A 24,228-nucleotide genomic window follows, 5' to 3' on the forward strand; every position below is an offset into this window, starting at 1 on the left:
AGGGGTTCCAGATTTTCAGTGAACATAGATTGCGTTTTCGATGAGGTAAATAAATGTTTAGATAGAAGAAATAAGGAGATATAAGACATAGGATATAGGACATTGGCAGAGCCCCATCATGTTTTCCCAACCTAGAATCCTCAAAGGCAATTCCCAGCAACCTTTGTGGTCCTGTCCCAGACTAGACCCCTTCCTTCGAACTCCTTCAGGAGTCTGGACTTGTTACCAAGGCCCTGTGCCCTTCACCGTTGTGTACATGGACCTGTCTCTGCACCTTTGGCAGGGGGCTGGTTGGGGGGAATGGGTAAGATGGGAGAAGAGGTTGTGATTGCTGCCATCTTGAACCTTGTTGGAAGGTTCATGTGTGGAGGAGGACACAGGAGAATGAGCTGGTCTGGGGCCAGAGTGAATGGCTAAAGGAAAATAAACTTTTTCCTGGGGAAACCAGGCAATGAGGAATACCCCACAACAAAGGGCCTTGTCTGAGCTGGCTCCTGTCTCTGGGGCCTGACCCAGTTGTTAGGCACATGGGAGACTGTGGTGACCTTGAGCGTGGATGGTCCCAAACACTGTGCCGCGTGTCTTTGTGCAGCTGTAGAGGCCTCAGGAAGCCCACTAAGAGAGTGGGCCTGTTCCCAGGCTTCAGGCAGGGAGCCAGGGGCCGCCCCTTCACCAGGGAACATTGAGGAGCTTCTGTGTACGCTCTCTATGTGTCTCAGCTTTCTTTGGAATTGTGGCAGAGTCTGGCCCTGCCTGGTCTTTTTTGTGCCTTGGATCCTAAGTTAATAACTGAAGGAACAGTGCCCCTGTTGACACACTTGATATGGAAGTTGCTGTCCAATGGCCATTTTATCCTCGTTGCCACTGACATCACACCATGTACAGTTCTGAGGTTCTCACTTTAGTTTTGATTGAATAGAGCTATGATCGTTGGAGCAGAAAGCAGCCATTCAGATGTGAATAGACATGTCTAGTAACATGCAGATGTTTTTTGGCAGGTTGATGAATATTTTAAATCTTTTTCAAGAAGTAAAAAGGGTTGAATTGGAAATAGAGAAGATTCTGTGGCAAGAGAAAAGTATATTTCATTTCTCTCTCAGTCTTCCTTTTCTTTTTTTTTTTTTTTTTTTTTTTTTTTTTTTTTCAGTCTTCCTTTTCTTAAAATAATCAAACAAAAACGAGAACCAGGATTTAAATCTTGGATTTGTCATATCCCTTACATCTCTTTCTTTACATGGGAGTTGTGATTATGACTCTCATGTATTGAACCTCAATTTCTCACATTTTTAAGTAAAAAGGAAACACTGGCTAATATTTAAAAATAACAGCAGAATCTCCAGATTGAATCTTTGTCACTTATTTATAGCTAAAGACACAGGACTAAATGGAAGGAAAGGTCATCTTCTGGTGATCTATAAGCTATGTGTGGTATGTGGGCACACCCTGGATTTGTCTCCTCCACCCCTCCCCAGCACACCCCCCCCCCCCCCCACCGTACTTGCAGCTTGAGTCAGCGCAGCTTTGTTTCCTTCATCCCTGTCGGTCAGTTCTTCATTAGTCACTCTGTCACCGCCCCTCGTCCCCCTTTACCCCTCCATCGGCAGAGCTGACACAAGCCCCTGTTGTGCTCGGCATGGCCCCAGCCCCAGACGAGCTGGTGTCTGAGCAGGGGAGACCATGAAACAGGTCCTGCGGAAAGTGCTGTAAGAACACCGAGGAGGGGAAATCTGGTTCTGCATAGAAGTGGGACCAAAGGAAAACAGGAGTGAAAAGGTAGTTTTTGTCCCGGGCCCCGACAGCGACGGCGAGTTAGGAGAAAACTCTCCTGACCCAGCAGGGTGGTGAGATTGGAGTGACAATGCTTCGTCCGGTGCCAGGAATCTGCTGGGGCTCTCTGCTTTTCTGCCCCTTCCTGGGATAGAGGCGAGTAGAAAAGACACTGGTAACCACAGGAGTGCGCCTCTAACTGACTGACTCCTTAGCTGGCCTCTGCCTCAGTTTCCCACCTTTCTCCCAGCAGCCTATAACCGTCCTCTTAACTCCCGCTCTGCCCTGTGGTCTTGCCAAGCCTCTTGCCATTCTCTGAACATGGGGCTGATGCCCCGTTGACTGTGTCTGTTCATTCCCCTGCCCTGTGGTGGGTGCCGTGGGAGCTGTCCCTAGGTGGTTGGAAATAGGAGAGCACTGGGGCTACGGGGATGGCTGCATCAAGAGAGAACTCAGAGGTGAAGGCTTCTCAGTTTTATTTTTAGAGTTTTCTCTAAAAACAAAGACCTCTGTGTATTCTCCCAAAGATAGAGGATTTGATCCGATCTAAATAGTTGGGAGTAGCTCATTTTTGGCCAGAGCCTTATCCTCTGGCCTCCAGTCCTGCAGGCAGTCACACATTTGCAACATTCATGGATCAGCCTTTTCCACTGGGGAATCTGGGTCACTTCAGTCATGTTTCTCAAACAAAACATTAGCACTACTTCAGCAGGAAGAATAAAAGCATGGAAAATGCCCTAATGCCCACAAGCCCACAGTTGAATACAGAGTCAACTATTGAAAGTATCTACATATGCATATCTGTGTCTGTTCCAAAAACACACACATGGGGAAGGAGCGGTCTATCGTGCCTTAAGCCTTGGAAACTTAAAACTTGAAGATTCCAAAAATTTAGATTTAGAAGAAAAATTAAATGGGATAGTTGGTCAGTTTTTAAAGAATGATTTTTTAAATGTAAGACAAATAAAAGGTACTTTTTTTTTTTTTTAAGATTTACCTATTTGAGAGAGAGAGAGAGAGAGCATGCGCACGCACTTGCACACGAGGAGGAGGTACAGGGGCGGGGGGCAGGGCGAAAGGGCTGAAAGAAGTCTCATGACCCTGAGATCGCAACCCGAGCCAAAACCAAGAGTTGGACGTTCAACCAACTGTGCCACCCAGGCGCCCCAAATAAAAGGTACTTCTGTTTCACTTAAACATCTGATGACAACATTTATTTATTCTCAACTTTTCAGAAACACACCCTTTAGTTAAGACAGATATACCTGGTTTTAAAAAACAAATGCCACTCTTCATACTAGACAGGGCTGTCCTATGAATTTTACTTCTTGGCAATTTTATTTCACCAAACCATATCCTCTTTGAAACAATGGAGCCGGTGCCTTAAAATATCTCGGGCTGTGCTTGCTAGGAGTCTTTGAAGCTAAAGCTGTGGCATCCTTCTGGTTTATGGCTGCAGGATGATGCATATATGTATTGTCTTTGTTAATTAACTCCATCTGTTTTGTAAGCCTGAAAAAGAAATTGGATGAAGCTGCATATATGTATGGATGGGTAATATTCCTTTTGCAATAGTGAGCCAGCAGCTCCAAAGAGCTTTTCAGTTTTCCTTTTGCTACCAGTTGCTAAAGTGCTGTGGAGCTAAGGCTCATTCTTCAAGAGCCTGTTGTTGAACTGGGCATCCCATGCAGTTGCACTTGTGCTATCTGTATGAGAGAGGTTGAGTTTCCTTACTACTTTGGAAAAGGGTAGTGATTCTCCAAGTGCGCTTTCTGTGGCAGATGAAGGGATCTTTCACCTTGCAAATAGAAAATTCCATTCTGTAAATCAGAATGACTGCCTTCCTAAACCTCTTTGAAAGTGTTCAAGTGGAAATCAGGCTTCCACTGTATATATGTTCCCTTTGGTGAAACTGTTTTGTTTTGTTTTTTTTTTTACTTAGTTATTTTAGAGGCGGGGAGGGGCAGAGGGAGAGGAAGAGAGAGAAACTTAAGCAGACTCTGCGCTGAGTATGGAGCCTGATGCAGGGCTCGAACTCATGACCCTGAGATCATAACCTGAGCCAAAACCAAGAGTCGGTCGCTTAACCAACTGTGCCACGCAGGCGCCCCTCCCTGGTGAAAAGTTTTCATGGTACTAAATTTCTCTTTGCTGGTTATAGGGAGGCTAGTTAAAAATTTTCGACAATGGGGATTCCCATTTTTTCCAGCTCGGCATTGTCTGCATCCGCAGTGGGTTATCCAGAAGAAAAGGCCTATATGGCCTGGTGCATCTCCTCTGTTAGGACAGGACGGCATGTCAGAAGCAAGAAAGAGATGGGGTGATGTGGGTTGCTAAGGTACCGGCTATAGTGGCATGCTCATTAGCACATTCTCTCCCTCCAGCCTCATGCTGGTTCTCTGGCATGTCTGCAGTCAGTTCATGATTTGAATACCCATCTGCAGAAGACAGTATATGAGTTTCTAATTCTCTTCCCCATGGTCATTTTTTCCTTTCCTTCATTCTGAGTCATCTTTGATTAAACAAAACAAAGATGTTACTGTTAATTATGCACCCTTTCAAACAGTGCAAAAATTCTTTTGTGTGGGGGGGGGATGGTTTTGATGGGGATAGTGATTTATGATGGCAGTATTTTAAACCATGGGCCAGGATGCTAAGAATCATAATGAAAAAAAGTGTGAGTCTCTGCTAAGATAGGAAAAATGGTTTCTGCTTTTTTATTCACATTCCTCAGACCTTTTACTTTCTTCCCTAACGTTGTCAACATAATTCCATTCAGCCATTTTTATTCTCTTTAGACATCTTATTAAAACTGAAGCTTTGTTCAAATAGCTAAAATTGCAAATAATAAATGAGGTACCATAATATTGGCAGGTTGTAGGCAGAGTGCATGAGCAAACTGGAAATCTGCCATCCTGCTCCTGGCACTTTAAAGATTAGTGTGAAATGGGCAGGGGTGCCACAGAATCAGCACTCAGCTCCGCCAGGGGGTTGGCACAAGGTTCTAAGGTAATCCTGGGGCTCGAGTTCCGTGGACAAGTTGGTGCAGGCTGGTGGGTTGGCACACTTCCCAGAGAGGGGAACTCCAGCTGATGGGAAAGAGGGGCCATCCCAAGAAGGCTGTTTTGACAGCGAAGCCCACCCACAGTTAGACAGGAAGTGGGGCACATATGGGTTGGGAGCTAAGGGAAGATCTAAGCCAAGAGGTGAGTTGAATAAGACCTTGGAAGACTCATTTTTTTTAATGTGTCCCAGCTATGGATGACTTGTAGGCACTCAGAAGGTGTGTGTGTGTGTGTGTGTGTAACACCTCCATCTTTATCTTTCCTGACTCCAGAAACTCAAGATCTCATGTCAGCCAGGTCTTTGCAGTTGCAGGCAGGTGTTTGTGGCAACTGTGACTTAGCAACGATTGTGTGAACGAGAAAAAAGTTGTGGGCAAGTTGATTTTCTGCAGCAAATGGAAATTCTATGGTAGTACTTTGTGGGAGGTTTATAGGCAAAGAGTGTTCGGTTCTTTTTTGATGTCTATTTTTTTTTCTTCTACAGTTTTTTGAAGAAGCAGGATGCTGATCTAGACGTGGAAAAAGTAAGTTGACAAGTTTTGCACTGAGAGCACATGCCTTGTGAATTAGAAAGGGTGTCCCTTTGGGACCCAGGACTTGGTCCACTTTGAACTTGGGATTGTGACTCTGAGTCTGTAGGTTTCTAAGAGAGAGGTTGAGTTGGAGAGGGAGCTGGTACATGAACAGAAAGTCTTCCCTCACTTAGGTGAATCTGCCATTTTCCCCTTCTCTTAGTTGTAACACTCGGTTTTGATAATTATGGGAACATATTTTTTAGCTACACGATGTGTCTCCTTACCCCAGAAATAGAATGGGACAGCTGTCCTGTGGCTGATGAGCCTTCAGGGTCTGCTGAGGGGTGGGTAGCACTCTGTCTTCAGACTGGTCAAGGAAGTCCATCCATTTTTGTTTTTTCTCTACTCTGAGATGATTACTGCTTACCTCTGCCCTAGTTATACCTTCGAATTGTAGTCACTGTGTCACAGGTCATTCTTGCATTCACTGAACATTTTTTTTGAGGCGCACTGCATGTTAAGCACCATGCTGGAATCAAATGAATTCCATCTGAGACAAAAATGAATGTGACCGACAAGTACACAGGCAATGATTATACAGTGTGATAGAAGTGTGCAGAAGGGGCTCTGGAAGCTCAGACTGAGGCTGGACTGTCCAGAAAAGCTCCCTGACGGAGGGGATGTGTGAAGGAACCACATATTCATTGCCTCTGTAAAGTTTGCTGAGTCTCCTCTGCTTGTACTTCGCTCGTCTCCCAGGTGTCTTGGGTTCCCATGAAAGGTTGGACTTAAGTAAGTCTCACTAGCCACCGTGGGATCCTCTTCTGCCTCAGTCTCCACTGCCCAGTCACATTGCCTTGGGGGTAATTTTTCAGCAGTTCAGAGTTACAATCCTCCGTTCCCTGGCCACTCAGGGGCTCCACTTCATCATCTAAGAATGACTTGGGGTTATTTCCCATTTTGAATTTGTAAGACAGGTTCTTCTCCCTGAACCTAGAGCCATTCTTATGCAGTTGGTGTACCTTTAAGTTGAGGAGGTATACTATCTGAAACCTCCTTCTAGAACAATTATGAGCAACCCCTGACCTTTTTCCCATGCAGCCCCCTAGCTTCTGCAGAATGGCCTGTGATCTGCTTTCAGTCGTGGCCTTTTCAGCTCATGCAAACCAAGGTGACTCAGGCTCTAGTCAGGGCTAGATTGGAGGGGAGCCTTTTCAAAATCCCGGTGTGCTTAGGTTTTGGCTGTGGAAGCCAGGGGCTGGCAAAGGTACTCCCTATGGGGGGTCAGCACCGTGGCCCTCCTGGGCCAGGCTGGCCCCAGAGCAGGCTAGAAGAGCCTTTGGGTGCCAGGAGCCACCTCAGGATGGTGTAGCGCAGAATAGCCGGACTAGCCAGACGGGTTAGGAAATGCCTGGAGCTGTTCCAGGTTGCAGGGCTTGCCCTGCCTTGTGAGAGGTGAATCCTACAACCATGAAAGGGGGAGGTCCAGTTTATGGAGGAGGCGGGTCTGTTAATTGTGTTCTCAGTACAACCCAATGCCAGGCAGACAAGAGGGCTCAGTAAATGGGGTGTGAAGCCCTGAGTGGAATGAATTAGAGTCTTGCTTCAGCTCTGCTGTTCACTTGCTCTAAGACCTTAGGCAAATCTTTTCTCCTGTGCAAGCCTCATTTTTCTCATCAGTAACATGGTCCATTTTCCAGGATCAAGTAAAATTCTTCATTTTTTTTTTAAAGATTTTATTTATTTATTTGAGAGAGAGAGAATGAGAGATAGAGAGCATGAGAGGCAAGAGGTCAGAGGGAGAAGCAGACTCCCTGCCGAGCAGGGAGCCTGATGTGGGACTCGATCCCGGGACTCCAGGATCATGACCTGAGCTGAAGGCAGTCACTTAACCAACTGAGCCACCCAGGCGCCCAAAATTCTTCATTTTTTAACCTAAAAACATAAACCGCACGTATTTCTTGATTTTCTGACTCGGGCTTTGTACCAAAAAGGACAAAGGGCTGTTGGCCACGAGTCTGAAGGATGCTTAATAAGGCCCACCAGAAGCTGGGAGGTCCTCTCAGGCACAGCCTTGTCTGCTGTACGTACTCTCAGGTACAACACTGGCTGCAATGAGTATCTAATGAGGGAATGAATACTGTGACTGACCCTGTCATGTGGGTTGGGTATTTGTAAGTACTGAGGGAAATTCAAAGTAAGAGAAGCTAAAAGGGTAGTGGGAAATGCTTCTTGGGCTGCGGGAATTTGAGCTGCCTGCAGAGGACTCTGCCTGCTGCACCCTCTCGGTCACATAGTTAATGACCTGGAAAACACTTAACCGCCCTAGGGGAGTTTACTATTTTAAAAGTTCTAATTCAAAAGCTCCAATTCCAAAATTTTTTCTAATGCTGATAGAAGGCTGTTGAGCACAGATGTATAAATTGTTCTTTTCGCCTGTATTTATATATCTGCCAAGAAGAATCTAGAATAGGGTGTGCCTCCATTGTATAATTAAATGATACCTGCTGGCCAACCCAAGTGAAGAAAAATCACAGAAGTCATGGTATGTTTTTTTCTAAATGGATTTTTGAGTTTTCTCTTTTAGTAGAACATTTTTGTAAAGCTAGAACTATGAATGGAAAATTAGCCTTATTTCGACATGTGAAAGCTCAAAGATAAACCAACTAAATCCTGTAATTATTAATTATTATCTATAGTTTATTGAGCTTATACTGAGTGCTTTCTGTGTGTCACACTTGACCATTACAACAATTTTGGGAGGGAACCATGTCCCTTGCTTGAGGCACTACAGTAATAGCAAGGATTCTAATTCTATCTGTCTGGGTCTAGAGCCTTCTCTTTCTCATACCCTACCTTACCTTGAAATTGATACAATATTTGGGACAATATATTTGTGTGACCTCTTTCTAAAAAGTATTACGAGTAATAAAAAGGCAGTGTTACTTTCTAGAGAGGTCTTCTTTGACACTCCCCCGCAATCTGGATGGGGTTGCCCTGCCACCATGCCCTTCTTCAAAGCTTTCATTGTTGTATAGTTATTTGTTCAATAACCATCTAGTATCTGCTGCCTCTTGAACTGTAAGCTTTGTCAGATCTGAATCCTTACACGTGCTAAGCCTAGTGCCTGACTTCTAGAATGCCTTCTTAAAATGTTGACTACAGGCAATGAGTGACTGGCACATGACCAAATTAAGGGGTATGAGAGTCCATGAAAGCCACTTTGGTAGATGGCAAAGTAAAAATCTTTCTGTATACTCCGGAAATCATGGTTTTCTTCCCCATCTATAGGTTTTATCTGTGGAAACCATGCTAGTTAATAGCATTACATGGAGATAAGACAATCACTCCTTGGCTTCCTCTTCAAAAATACAAAGTTTCAAGCAGACAAATGAATAGATTATTCTTAAGAATGAAGTAATCCGTGCAAGCAAAGAAAGTCTAAGGGTAAAAGAAGGAGGAGCGGTAAGAGCACAAGGGAGACTTTAGCAGCAGTACTGCTTTGTTTTGTTTTGTTTTTTTTTTCACAGAATCTTCTTGAATTATTAAGGGATACACTTCTGAGTATGATTTACATAAATCACTGATTTAAATATATACAGTGTATCTTCTAAAAGTAAAACCCATACTCAACTGAATTTTAAAGAATATGTAATCAGGCTATGTCAGAAGGACAAAAATGTACTTTTTAAAAAATAAAACTGATTAAATTGGGTTATCCTATTTGGTGATTTAAAATGGATTTGCTTAAAATAACATCTACTCTGGTCATAACGACTTTCAAAGGGCTAAGGAGAGAGGTTTGATTTCCATGTATCCTAAATGATTTTCATGTATCCTGCATGGCCTTTGTCTAGCATGATTGAAAGTATTTGGCACTTGCTTTCAAAGAGATCTATCATTTTTGTAGTTTCAGTGAGAACAAGAATCCTTGTATTGCTATTCTGTTTGCAGGGTTTGGATAGCTGCCTTTAGGCCACAAATATGGCCATAGTTACTACTGTTTGATAGATACAGAGCCCACCCCAGATAAAAATTGTCATTCAAAAGAAGAGTAAAGAGAATGCTTTAGAATGTTTCCTTTTTCCCAGTGAATTCCTTAAAATGTGTTCATCCGTAAATGTAGAATGTACATAGAAGTTGCTCCATTTTTCAATTTCTTTTGTTTTAATAAGTCCCAAGAGAAGTGATAACAATATCCTAGTTTCTTATTGTGGGGCTAATAGTTTTTGTTAAAAAAAAAAAATGTGGTTTTAAACAATTGGTTCAAAATTTGAGATTGCATCTGGAACCAAGCTTTAAAGCCATGTATATGGGATTCCTACATAGCTGGTTGAGAGGTGGAAAAATTAATTCACGTAAGATTTTTCTTTAGTAGGGAGAATAGGATTTCCAGGGGTCAGAAGGTCAGCAGTGCTTATATGGGGAGTCCAAAGGCATGAGGCTGTGTCTCTAGGGAGAATGTGTGTGTGTATGGGGGCAGGGCGCAGTGTCAGGGTGTAGCGTTTCCCTGTGTCTGCTGGTTGCTCTAAGGAGGTGTGAAAAGCAAGAGGGAAGAACACCCATAATGTAGAAGCCATTGCTTCCTGAATGGAGTGGAGGGCTCTCTAGGTGGGTGTGGGGAATGGAGAAGGCAGCCCTGGTGTGCAGATGCGGACTGCTCATTAAGCCTTCTTTGGTCCACATGCTTAGGGCTGTCAGCCACAGGGCCTATAGGATGCCCACTTGTCTCCCATTCTCCATGCCCTGCCCCAGCCTCCACATAGATTGACCCATTCTCTTGGAGATTGGACATGGGGAAAGACCAGCCCCTCTATCACTGAATAAAGGCTGAGCTTCCTACAGTCTGCTTTCCTGGTGACCAGGGAATGGTTTGGGTGGGAGGCGATTGTTGGGGAGGGAAGAACTTGCATAGAGTTCTGCTTTAGATTGAAGAGCAAACAGTTTTAGTCCTGCACCAAAAACAGTTATTATACATCACCCATAATAACTGACCAACTTTCTTTTATATAAATCTCTGAATTATAAACCTAAGTGCTGCTGGAGAAGAAAAATCATCCCTTCTGCCAATTCGAATTTCTAAGATAAAAGATACCTCTTCCTAGACATTATAAACTCAGGCAGATATTGATGACCACTGGAAGAGCTACAGATAACAAAATTTATGATCCAGAGTGATCCAAGGAAAGAGTGGGAAAATTAAGGGTGAATTGTCTAGTCTTTGATGCAGAACACGTAATTCATTTGTTCCTCGAACACTAACAAATGCCTGTGGGCTAACCACTGTTCTAGGACACAGGCTGTCTTACTCAGTAGCCCTGTTTTACATGTGAGGGAAATGAAGCCCGACAGAAGTGAAATGATTTGCCCAAGGACTCACGTCTAGGAAGTGACAAGATCCAAAAGTAGCTCTCAGACTTGGAGTACCCTCTGTTTCCACTCTACGGTGGATGTTCTCTTGTACTGAAGCTCAAAAGAGCAGAGGACAAATGATCCATCATCAGCCTCATGCAATTTAACTGGTAATTTTATACACATCTTTCATTTTCTCTTCCCTGAATTTAAGACTTTCACCCTTATTTGTGGCTTTAAAAACTGTAATGATGTTTTTACCAAAGAGAAATTAGAAACTTAAAGGGGAACCATCTGTTTGAACCTGACCTGGTCCTACCAGGTGGTCCCTTGGGGGTGACAGCGTGAGAGTGACTTCCCGGAATGGTATTCTGCAGGAGTGGGAGTCCGGGGAGGCCTGTTCCTGGGCTCGGGATCATCTCATTGTCCTCCTCTCAGTAGCATTCATCGTTCTACAAGGAGAGAGCTGGATGCTGCCAGAAGAGAGTGGGGAGAAACACAGCCCACGTCACAATGGAGAATCAAGACAATCTCCCACCTACTCTGCAGGCTTTCTCCTGTAGCCGTGAGCTGCTGCATAATTTCTTCCACTGCAGCCAGGCCTGCTGGGGAGAGGTTGGAATCACTTGGTTGTCTGCCTTGCCTAGATTTATTGTCTGCTGAAATCACCTGTGAAGGAGAGATTATTAGGAAAATATGTATAAAGAGTGGCTTAGAAGATACTTCTGTCACTGCCCCAAAACACTTTTAAAAGTAGAGCTGCATTTGTTCTGAGCTGCTGTGTGTATGGGGAAGAGACTTAAAAATACATAAAAATTCAAGGTTTTCCCCTAACGAAGGTTATTACTGCCCGCTTTTGGGCTACACAAAAGTTTAAGCAGAAAATCTTCGTGTTGGTTTGCTGTGGCTGCCATGGCAAGCGACCACGCACTTGACAGCTGAAAACAACACATTTCTGCTCTCACGGTTTTGGTGGTCAGAGTCCACAGCAGGATGTCAGGAGTGCATCCCCTTCAGAGGCTTTGGGGGAAACCTGTTGCTTGCCTTTCAGCTCCTGCTGGCCACACGCCTTCCTTTGACTTGTGGCCATATCACCCCAGCCTCTGCCTTTGCCTTCAAATTTTCTTCTTTCCTCTGTGTATGTCTGTCAGATCTCCTGTGCATCCCTCTCATAAGGATGCCTGTGATGGCTTTCAGAACCTGCCGGATAATCCAGAATAAGCTCCTCCTCCCGAGATCTTTTAACTTTATTAGACCCTATCATTCCATTCTGTATGAGGTGACAGAGATTGCAGGGATTAGGAAGTGAATATCTTGGGGAGGGGGTGGACATTTTTCTGCCTCCCACACCTTCTCTTTTGAGAATTTCCACATTTTTCATTTCCTGAAACATAAAACTTATGACCACTGGTTTCACACGTTACTCCACTGAGTGATTTTTCTACAAGGGGCCCTTGGGAGACCTAAGAACCCACCTCGTCTCCCAGGCCACAGAACAGGCAAGGTCATGTCTATCTTCTTTCTTAGATTGGGGTTAATGTGAGGATGAGGAATCGGGCTCTGAGAGTAGGGAGGGACCTTCAAAATCATAGTCTCCCAGTCTTAGGGGGAAACTGAGGCCAGAGATGCAGGGTCAGCAGCAGAGATGGGGACTAGCACTCACTGCTTCAGCCCACCTCTTCCACTGTGTCCCTGTGTGTGTCCAGGTTGTCTCTCGTCATGTAAGTCTCCATGTCATCCTTCATGTGACAGCTCTTTAGTACCTGAGAACTCCATCCCTGCAAATTCCCCTTTCCTTGGCCAACAGCCCTGTTCTTATAAATATTCTTATATTATCTGATATTGGGAATTTTGCCATTCTGATTACATCCCCCTGGATGCGTTCCCTTGATGTCATTGTCTCTTTAAGAACACAGCACTCAGACATGAACAATACTTCTGAGATGGCTTGCCCAGTATAGGTTAAGGACTCTACTCCTGGAACTGTTAGGTCTTCTGAGATGCACGTTTTCTGCATCATAATGTGCTACGCTTAGGGGAACCAAGGTCACATCTCCATTTAGCCATCCTGTCACACTTTTGGTTTGCATTGAACTTGGGTTCAGTACAAATCCTTAAGACTTTAAAATATGAATTGCTTTAAACCTGTCTCCTTTGCCCCTGCCAGATAGAAGAGCCAGGTTTCTGGCAGTAGCAGGATGCGATCAGCTTGGGACCCAGAGTAGAGTCCAGACAGGGATCCAGAGAACAGATGTATCCATGAGATGCGGCACGCTCATGGGGATGGTACCAGCAGCAGACAGTAAAGAGGAGGAATTGGGGCAATTTGGTGAAGCCTAGAACTGGAGAAAGTCCTCCGTAGGTGGCAGTCTAGATGGACAGATGTTGGCAGCAGAATTGTCTGGCTGAGCACGCCGAGGGGCAGATAGGAGGAGCACTGGTGTGGGGGGCACAAGACTCAGACAGGAAGCTGATGAAAAGAGATGAGTCCTGAATGATGAGTTAGAGTCAACTGCCAAAACGGGAGTTTTATCCTCCCAAGATAGGAGCTTGAGTCCAGAGAGTAAGAGGAAGCCCTTGGTCTGAAGTCAGAGTCACAACACTGATGTGTGTCTGCTTATCAGTGACCTGGGGCCTCACCCATTCAGAGCCTGGGGTCAGGGTCACGGGGCAGAATTTGTGAACAGGGCTGAGTTGTCCCAGCTGAGCAGATTGGAGGGTATAGGGTAGGTGATGACCCCCTCCTATATACACACAATTGATTTTTTACCTTTAAAAGCATGGTTTTATTTTTGTTAATTCTTTGGGTTCTTTTTTGGTCAGTTCTGGAAGTCCTTCCAGCAGGCTGAAATGTTTTAAAATCTCTATTCTTTCCTCTAATTAATTGATTGTCCCCTCAGTTGTGAATTATTTGTGATATCCCTAAGCACATCTTGATGAAAACCTTACCAGGGATGAACCTACAAAGTCCCACTGTGCAAGGACCTACCTCCAGGTCAGTGTTGTTCCTCTGTGATGTTCACACCCCTGGGTATGGTTGCACCTCACCTCTGGGGCCTTCAAACTGAACTGTCACTTGGCCCAAGGTTTCCCATCTCTCACGGCTACACTTTGAGCGACAGATCCAGGCGCTCTGTGTCTATAACATACCACTCTGCTTGTCCTGTGAAAATACCCTGAGATGAGGCAGTGCCCCAGGAAGGGAGAGTTGGTAGCATGCTTGAGTTAGTCACTGCTGTGAGGGTAGAGGTCCCCCGGTTGTTCTCACTGATGTCTGTGGGTTTCGATCCTGAGCCCCACTTCCTGTAACACACTCGTGGGAGTGTTAGCCACGGGTGATTTTTAAGGCGAGACTGGAGTCATATTCAGATGTGGAGTCCTAATCTTTGTTTCTGGGGTTCACCATTACTAAAGACCTCCTCCTTTGCTGATTACACGTGGTCTGTGAAGAGCCGACCTCACTGTTGGGTGCATAAGGCCGCTTCTTGGAAGATGTAGGGGTGTTCCTTAAGTTGTGAAATGTGCCACTACTAAATGTAGTCAGCGTGTAAAGTGAAGGAAAGGAAGTGAGATGCTGTGTGGATCATTTATGTTAACAGAAGAAGGGGTAAAACGGCAATTCATTCATTTGCATAGTCCTTCCAAATAAGACTGCCAGGACCAAGTGAGATGGTTTCAGGGTCAGTCACGAGGCGGCGTGATGTAGTGGAAAGAGTGTGTGGGCCTCAGGGGCTTGAGGAGGTCCTGTTGTGCCGCTGAAGAGCTGTGTCATGTTGGCTGTGGGGGAACCAGAGAGTCAGATGGAAAGTTGCAGTGGTGGTGAGTGTCTGAGGAGACGTGCAAGGAGCTGGGGAAATGATACAGTAGGATCCCAGATCGGAGTTTGCAACTTCTGTTTCTTGTCCGCTCATTCTTTGGGCAGTACTGGCCAAGGATTGGATAACTTACAAGTGTGACAGGGAGCAGATCCATACTTGGGCTAGAAGAATGGCCGGGGAGGGGAGGTTCCTTTCCACGACGTTATTTTTCCTGTTGCTCTTCATCAAGACTTAATGCCATAGTAATTTAAAACAAACAGAACGTGTGTGTGTGTGTGTGTGTGTGTGTGTGTGTGTGTGTGTGGGAGATTTTGTTCATCTTTGGAAGGATATTCTGAAAAGTAGTCCTAAACTGGTGGTATGGGAAGCGGTAGTTTAAAAAACAAAGTAACTGTCACTTTGCCTATTATATGGTTATCAAATAAGGGGAAAAACTTTTTTTCCTTTACCAGAGAGCTTGACCCGTGTGTCAAGGTGATGCTTATTGCAAAAAAGTAAATTTGATAATGGGGTCAAAAGTTTGAACAGCCCATGGGTATTAAAAGTGAAGTAACTTCTAAAACCTACTCTCAAAGTTTGGAAGTCCTCACAGTGATCCACAGTGAAGTTTTAAGAATGGGAGAGGCCTCATTGGCAAAATGTCAGGAGCACTTCTTTCATGTATAACCCATGAACTGGAAGAACAAAAAAATGTTGACAGTTACCATAATATTTACTGTATTTTCTCATATTTGGTTATATTTATTAATGTAAATACTGGCTACTAGCCAATCATGTAACTTTATTATTATTCTATTTTTACAGTGGCTTAGAGGAGAATATAATTAGGCTTCCATGTTTTCTAGGTAGTAAATACACCAACAACAAGATGTCATGTAATGTTTTTTGAAGGAAAAAGTGAAAAGCTTCAGAAACAATTTCAGAGCCAGTGGAGGAAGATGTATCAGGGTGGGAAAAAGCACTTGTTTGATTTCTTTTTTTTTCAATTTTTTTTTAATAGACTTTATTTTTTAGAGCAGTTCATAGCAAAATTGACATACTGTAGAAGACCAAACCATAGAGACAGTAAAAATTTTTTTTACTGTTTTTTTACTGTCTCTATGGTTTGGTCTTCTACAGTATGTCATGTATTTGGAATCATACACTATGTAGCCTTTTCGGATTGGCTTCTTTCACTTAGTTATATGCATTTAAGTTTTCTCCATGTGTTTTCATGGCTTGATAGCTCATTTCTTTTTAAGCACTGAATAATATTCCGTTGTCTGGTTGGTTGTACCACATTTTATTTATCCAGTCACCTCCTGAAGAACATTTTGGTTGCTTCCAAATTTTGGCAATTGTGAATAAAGCCATTATAAACATCTCTGTAGAGGTTTTTGTGTAGACATAAGTTTTCAGATCCTTTGGGTAAATACCATAGAGTGTGATAAAAAGCACTTGCTCTCTGTTGGAATTTAGAAATTGTTTTGTATTTTCTTCTTGGGGGAAGAGCCCAAATCGCTGCATGCTGTAGGCTTGTTTGCATGTAAATTAGTCAGCCACCATTTCACCTGCTGCTTTAACCCATAAATATCCATTGCTCAAATCTGTGTGGTGAATGACGGAGTTTTGTGTTTTCTCTTACATCACGTATGCCCCGGCTCCATGATCGTTGAGAACTCTCTTCCCCCAAATTAAAGGAAGTGGCCAACTCTGAGGCTTTTCTCCAAAAGTCCTCCTTTTTCCTGTTTTTCTTTCCCACAATCAGGTCTGAGTCAGGTTATTACCTCTCACTTCGGAATCACCTTTGCTGGCTTGGTATTTCAGACTTGCCTTTCAGTTCCTCTGTTTATTGTTGAATTCAGCATTCTCTGTTGAGTTGTGCACTTAGCTCAGCCCCCTGACTGTAACAGCATTGTGCTCATGTAGGGTTTGCTTTGCGGTATCCTACCACCTCTTTGTATAAACTTTTCCTTTTTTTCATGATCTTTTTTCATATTTATTCTTCACTTAATGTGTATGATCAAATGAAAATTGGCCCATGAAAGTAAAAATGGAGATGTGCTGTGCTTTTTTTATGTTACATGCAGATGGTATGAAACATTTTTGAAGAAAATCAAATTCCCTAAAATCAGATCTCTAGTACAGTGGTTACAGTTTATGTATTTTTTTCTACAAGTAGTCTACTAAATAGGAGAGAAAACCCAATGAAAAAACTTTGCCAAATTCATTTTGTTTTGAAATAATTTCTTAATCAATTTTAATTTTTGAGTAGGAAATAAGAAAAGCTTTTAGACTAAACATTACTGAAATAGAACAAATTCCATAAGAATTCTTATTTTGTCTAAATTAAGGCTGTGGTACCAAGATCAGGAACTCCTGAGGGAGCCTAACTGAGGTTAGAGCAGAAAAGTAACCTCAGAGTTTATCCTTAAAAGAGGTAAAAAGGGGGCACCTGGGTGGCTTAGTCGGTTAACCATCTGCCTTCGGCTTGGGTCATGATCCCGGGGTCCTGGGATCGAGTCCCACATTGGGCTCCCTGCTTGGCAAGGAGTCTGCTTCTCCCTGTTCCTCTGCTACTCCCCTGTTTGTGCTCTCTCTCTCTCTCTCTGTCAAATAAATAAATAAAATCTAAAAAAAGAGAGACAGATAAAGAGATGAAGAATTGAGGCACCTGGGTGGCCCAGTCGCTTAAGTGTCTGCCTTTGGCCCAGGTCATGATCCCCGAGTCCTGGGATCAAGCCCCTCATTGGGCTCCTTGCTCAGCAGGGAGCCTGCTTCTCCCTCTCCTCCTTGCTCATGCCCTCTCTTGCTATCTCTCAAATAAATAAATAAAATCTTTAAAAAAAGAAGATGAAGAATTATGTTAAGGTTGGAGCCTGGGTGTCTGGGAGATGGGTGGAATTAAGATTATTTTGTAGGAAGAAAGAAAGGGTGGTTTGGGAAGTCAGGCCAGGCAGCAGTAATGCAGTGGAGCAAACTCGACAAGCTTCTCAGGAGCACAGGACACCCTGTGGTTGGGTCAGGTTGGGAGATCAAGGCCACCGTTGCTGCCTGCAGCAAGTTGGTATAATTCAGCAAACAGCCATTGCACTCTGAGTGGCATTTCAGGTCCCCTTGCAGTGCAGCTGGTACCACCTTCTGAATGAGACCTCACCACAAAGTTTACCTTCCCATCAGTGGTGGCTTGGGTAAATGCTCCACGTGAGTCTGTATAGAGAATAAAGGACGTCACGTCGGGTCTTCAGTGGTCATCATGTTTGGAGGAGGGAGTTGGACAGAGAAAGCACTCAAGTCTAAGACAGAGGTCTGAGCTGATGGCTCCACATGGGTAAGAATGCCGGGAAGGAGGGGCTAAGGGAGACAGGTCCAGAGCTCAGAGTGACATGGAAAATGATGATGAGCATGAGGATGTCTACAAAGGGCTATATGTATTCCTACAAAGAAGTGTGCGTATGCATCAGTTATATACATATATACATACACAGAGAGGAGAGTGGAGGGAGAAAGAGGCTAAGAAGTACACCCCCCTGTACCCATTCTGCAACATAAGAACTAGAGTATCACCAGTACTTTGGGAGTCCTTATGTGTTCCTTCCTGGCCATATGCCTCTCTCCTGGTACCACTGCTGAATAATTTTGTGTTTGTCGTTTCCTGGCTTGTCTGTGGAAGTATGTTTCCCTATGGCTTTTCAGTGTAATCTATTACTAAGTTTTGTTTGCCATGAGCAAACAAAAATACTATATGTGTATATAGTATTCTTGTACCATTTGCTTTTTTTCAATCAGTCGGTTTTTTTAAGATTCATCCTTGTTGATGCATGAAATGACATACATGAAATTCACTTATCTCCACTGCTATATGGTCTTGTATTGTGTGAACATACCACAATTTATCCAGTCTCTTCTCAATGGACATTTGGGTCATTTCCAGTTTTGTGCCATTTTAAACAATGCTGCTGTGAACATTCTTGTATGTGCATCCTGCTGCAAACAAACTCTTAGGACAGGTGCCTAAGAGAAAAATTTTGGAGACTTAGAGTATGTGTATCTTCAGTTTTACTGGATAATACCAGATTGTTTTCTAAAGTGGTTATATTTGGACATTTCATTTGACATTCCCATGAGTAAACATATTAGCTTTTAAGAGAAGGGGAAGTCCAAAGTGCAGGATTGGCTAAACACTGGAGAGGGTCTGATGAAGTACCACTCCCCATCAAAGTGTGGGGTAGAGAGAGCTGGGGATATGAAGAAAAAGATATGGGTTTTAAACAGGCACTGTGCATAGGGTGAAAGGTTGTCTCACATGGGCTATGGTCAAGTTGTCAGTAAGTGGCATATTCCATCTCAGTAGGAATGAATTCCCCAGTTCTCCCTGTTTTTACTCCATTCTCCCTGATCAGCAGGAATCTTTAGTGCTCTGTCTGGGGAGCAGATAGATGCTTCCAGGCATTTAAGTGTGCTGTTTCCACATCACATGGATGGTGGCATGGATTCTAATAAAGTTTTCAGAACAGACACAGAGGCACACAGATATTTTGGATGTTACTCTCCTCCAAATGTAGGAGATTTTTCTGACAGCCATTCTTTATACTTTATAAATTCAGTAAATTCACACAGGGGTTCGATATTGCTGACTCTTTTACATCATAGGGTGATTTGCAAAAAACTCAGAGCTGCTCCACTGTTGCCCAGTCACTTGACCTAAGAAAAATGGGCGCATGGCATTTTGACTAGCAAATTAACTGTGAAGTATGACACAGTCCTGCGTGAGCATTTTGGCCTCATTTGTAAGCTCTGATCACTCTGACACATAAAGCGGATAGGATTTGTTTTCTTTTCAAAGAATTTCCATTCTTCCAAATCTAGATTTTAGTGAGGATAACTTCTTTTGTTGGCATTCCGAGGAGACTGAATGTAGAGCACTGAACCATTCACAGCACATGCTGTCTGGAGTCTCAGAAGTGCAGCCTTTTTGAACTTGTTATTTTTGGGTGACCCTTCTTAATAGCATTCATTGGATTTATTTGATTCTAGGCCTAAGAGCTCAGGGATGGTGGCATTTTTAAAATATTTTCATCATAGTTTTTTTTATCATCTGTTGATTGGTATTGTCTATTTGAAGCTTTCAGTGGTGACAGTACATATTTGGGAAGGCAGCATGGTATACTCAAGATAACACCAGACTTTGCCCCCAAAACTGAAAAGAACCTCAGTGTTCCACAGTTTGAGGTCTCATTATGTAAGCTAGGACATGTCTACTCTTAGAATATATTAATTTAAATGATTAAAAAAAAATAAATGATTAGAGGCATCTGGGTGGCTCAGTGGTTAAGCGTCTGCCTTCAGCTCAGGTCACAATCCCAGGGTCCTGGAGTCGAGCCCCGCATCGGGCTTCCTGCTCGGCGGGAAGCCTGCTTCTCCCTCTTCCACTCCCCCTCCATGTATTCCCTCTCTCGCTGTGTGTCTCTCTGTCAAATAAATAAAATCTTCAAAAAAAAAAAAGATTAGAAAAATTATTAAATAAGTTAGGCAAATGTTTAGTTTGTTAAGTAGAAAAAAGCAGGATACCAAATTGTAGAACATGATCGTAATTTTGCAAAGCATAACGCATGCATAGGAAAAGCCTACAAAAATTATACCAAAATGCTAACAGTTGTATTTGGGTTATGAGATTATAGGGATTTTTGTCTCAGTGTTTGTTAATGTGGTTGTATTACTTTTATAATAAAATTAATTAAAAGGCTGGACTTAAAAGAGATTAATCTGGACTCAAATTGCCACTCTACTATTAACCAGCTCTTTGACCTTGAGCAAGCTACTTAACCAGCTTCCTCAGGAGCTGGTCAGGAACCCCCATAGGCTTGTTGCTAGTCAAATGAGGTGATATTCCAAAGCACCCCGCCCCTGATGCAAGTAGCTAGTATGGCGGTTCCTATCCTCCACAGCTTCCCCTTCTCTTGTGAAACAAGCGTTGCCCAGTACACACCCAACAGCCATGATGCTCTTTTATTATCTGGTTTCTATTTTGTCCAGTTGGGGCCTCACTCTGATGTCAGTAAACACTTTTGACCTCTTGGAACTTCTGTTTTAGCAGTGACAACTGATGGTAATTTTAGAGAAGTGATTGGTGAGTAAGAATGTTTGGCCTTATATGACAGGAGGGGAAATTTGAGGAACTGGACTTCCTAAAAGTTTGAGAATTTCAGCTGTTCAAATATATATATATGGGATTGACAGAAACATGCTTGCTTATTTGAGGACATCTTAACATCCCTTGGCTAGCAAGGAGAGAACATGTTGTATGCTTGCTAAACAGACTGGTGATTTTCTTGGCTCTGTCAAGTTCTTCTAAGAGACAAATACAAATAATATATAAGAGAAGATTTAGCAGGATCCCCAGGGGCTGTGTGTCCCAAGGTTCCTGATGATAGGAGATGATCATGTTCAGCAGCTTGTGTAAACAGGGCCAGAGATGCTCAATGAGATCGTAGTTTCTAACTTATTTCAGGGTAAGTTTATTCAGGCAAGGAGAGGAAAACTCATTTCTTTTTCCTTTTCTTTTTAAAATATTTTATTTTTAAGTAATCCCTACACCCAACGTGGGGCTTGAACTCACAACCCTGAGATCAAGGGTCACATGCTCTGCTGACTGAGCCAGCCAGGCACCCTGAAAACTCATTTCTTAAGAGTAATAGCCAGCTACAGATGGGCCAGGTACTGGAAAATGTTATCTTGCCCTGGTTTAGGGTACATCCTTAGCAAAGGCCCAAAGAAAGATGCCCATATTCACAGGGCCCGAGTCCTCCCATCTACTTGGACCAGTACTCAGAGTACCTTAGATCTCCCCTAGACTCATAAACTTACAGTCTGAAGACAGTACATTCCTGACCTACTCAAGGCTAGAATCCAGGTCTGTGCACTCCCAGTTCATGTCCTGTTTAGAATAGCAGACTCTCCCTCTGCCTCCAGCTGGCTTTGTACAAGTCACTGGACGTGCTGAGCCTCACTTTTGTTATAAGAGGAGAGGTTTAATCTCTAAGGACCCTTCTGGGTCCGGAAGCCAAAAATTCAATAATTCCTTTGGCTATTTTCTTTCTTCTTCTCCTTCTTTCTTCTTCTTCTTCTACATGTCAGCATCTTGAGAAGTACAAATAATTAAACTATAGGAAATCAACTATAAGTTCTTGTTCCTTCAAGTTTGAGGCTCTGAATCAGGCCCCCTGTCTTCTGTGGATGGCTTGGTGGGATCAAGATCTTTCTGCTAAGGCCACAGTTCCCCATGGCATGGTCTTCTTGGTCCTACGAAGGTCAAAGATGGCACGAGGCCAACTGGAATGCAGTGGCAGGAGGTTCCTCGCTGGTGAAACAAGCTGCTGTATCCCTTTAAGAAGGAGAATTGAGCAAGAACAAGAAATGAAGGGCATACAGACTGGATGGGAAGAAGTGCAGTTTTCTCTACTTGCAGGTGACCTGACTGTTTACATAGACAAATCCTAAGGAATGTATAAAACCACTTCCAGAAAGAACTAATAAATGAACTTAATAAAGTCATAGGATACGAGGTCAATATACAGAAATCAATTGTATTTCTATATATTAGCAGCTAATAGATGGAAAATGAAGCTAAGAAACAATTCTATGTATAACAGCAACAGAAAAACATAAAACACTTGGAAATAAATATAACAAAACTATCAATTGGTGCAATCTCTGCGGGCACTTAAGGGTAATGGGTGCTAATGGTCCCAGACTGTTCTCCAGGGAGTAGACTTGGTTTTTGTAGCCCTTATCATTTCTCAAGGGGAAAAGCTATATCAACTTGCATAATTGTTTAGCTTCATCAAGATGTGGATTGTAATGTCACTTTGTAGTCAACAAGCCATGCAGCACTGCTAGGGCCGTTTCACAATTTATCTGATACAAAGGCATACCTCCTTTGCACTTTGGGTATAGAGTGAAGTCCTGAGTGATTATGGGGCCAAGTTAAATCTCACACATAAGATGTTCACTCAGAAAGTTGTGATTTTTCTTTATTTTTTGTTCTTCTCGCTAGGGTGTGATGAGGCATTTAATCCACCAGACAGCAGGAGGGTCTATGTAATGAATTTTTACATGCCCCGGTCATTTTAATGTAATCATCCTTGTTTTAAAAGGCTTCATTAAGTCTATTGTCAGGATTGTAAAACTATCTAAGAGAGACAGGAGGGCTTTTCCCATTTTCAGAATTCAACAGTTTCTTAATTGCACTGCTTTGGGTGAATGGTAATTAAATGGGTTGGGAGAATGTGCAATATTTATTTATAGTAACAGGCATGTCATGTATTTATAGTCATTACTGCACAGTGTACTTGATAACATCCTTTTGGGAGAAAAGGGGTCATGACTATTAAAAGTAGTAGTAACTTTTTGGCAAGTCTTTGAATCTAGCTGTGAATATTAATAGATCCAGGTAGTTTTATATTAAAATACATAGCAAACCTTTTTTTTTTAAAGATTTTATTTATTTATTTGACAGAGAGAGACACAGCGAGAGAGGGAACACAAGCAGGGGGAGTGGGAGAGGATAGAAGCAGGCTTCCCGCTGAGCAGGGAGCCCGATGTGGGGCTCGATCCCAGGACCCCGGGATCATGACCTGAGCCGAAGGCAGATGCTTAACGACTGAGCCACCCAAGTGCCCCCATAGTAAACCTTTTGCAAGGAAACTGCACTTGCAAAATTCTAAATACACTTTTAACGTTTTTAATTTAAGATATTTAAATATGTTTGCCAGTGTCAATAGTCTTTGGAGTGTTATAATTGACCTTAATTTTGATAAGATGATAGGAGAGTGACTATTCCTTGGTTCTTAAATTTGGCAATAAGTGCAGTTTTAACACCGTATTCTTAATGTGCTCTGACATGGTAGATTTATCAAGCAGATAGGAGAGAAATTTTCCATCAAATATTGAGACTCTTAATACCACCTAAACCACTGGATGGGGGCCTTTTAGAGGACCAGACGAAAGCTAGGGAAATCCTCCATCAAGAAAAATGTGTGCACACATACAGAGAACCACGAATAGGGTATGCTACCTCAGGAGGTCTGTGGACTGACTTCCTGAATGCCTCTTCATGGACCCAAAGATGTGAATCCTTGATCTAAATGCAAATTGTACAAATAGCCCCTTCTGTTTTGCACATTCCCATGTTTAGGCTCTCCCCTGCCCATGTCTGTAAATTCATTTTCATTTATGCCTTTTCTCCATAGGACATTTTTACTCAAAAGTCTCCATTACCAGTTAGTTCAGTCTAAGTATGACAGAAACAGAGATCCCTTTTCCACCACTACTGATTTCCGGCTCATCTCGTCATTTCTTCAGTCCTTACAGGTGGTCACTAGCTTCTCCCTCTGCCCTGTCTCCCCAAAAGCTGGAACGAGCATGCGGTCTTACTCCATGCGGGTTCTTCCCACTGCTTTCACCCCTTCTGTGGTTTATCATCACTGCCCTAGTGCAAGCCTCCAACATCTGTCCTTTAAATGGTCCCAGCCTCCCCTCCCCAAACTCCCTCCATCCCACCGCTCATTTGGGACCCAGTCTTCCTTCCCTGTGTGCGGCCTGCCTCACACAGGCACACTTTCACCTTGCCTCCTACCCTCTTGAACACCTTCAGGGGTTTTCTGTCATGGCACACAGGAGGTTAAAAACCACCAGCTCCTTCACTGTGGGGGCCGGCTCACCTCCTCCCAC

At 43.2% G+C, this 24,228-nt stretch overlaps 1 protein-coding gene across 6 annotated transcripts in view; it reads left to right on the forward strand.

The window, feature by feature from the left end:
- Positions 1 to 24,228, forward strand: part of FYN (FYN proto-oncogene, Src family tyrosine kinase) — a 209,480-nt gene that overhangs the window by 22,387 nt on the left and 162,865 nt on the right. For all 6 annotated transcript variants that reach the window (XM_027603148.2, XM_027603147.2, XM_027603145.2 and 3 more), the window contains exon 2: positions 5,317 to 5,356. The gene's annotated coding sequence lies outside the window, so the exon portion shown is untranslated. The remainder of the gene's footprint in view (positions 1 to 5,316; positions 5,357 to 24,228) is intronic.

The sequence above is a fragment of the Zalophus californianus genome, chromosome 7 (genome assembly GCF_009762305.2).
Source record: "Zalophus californianus isolate mZalCal1 chromosome 7, mZalCal1.pri.v2, whole genome shotgun sequence".
Classification (NCBI taxonomy): Eukaryota; Metazoa; Chordata; class Mammalia; order Carnivora; family Otariidae; genus Zalophus; species Zalophus californianus.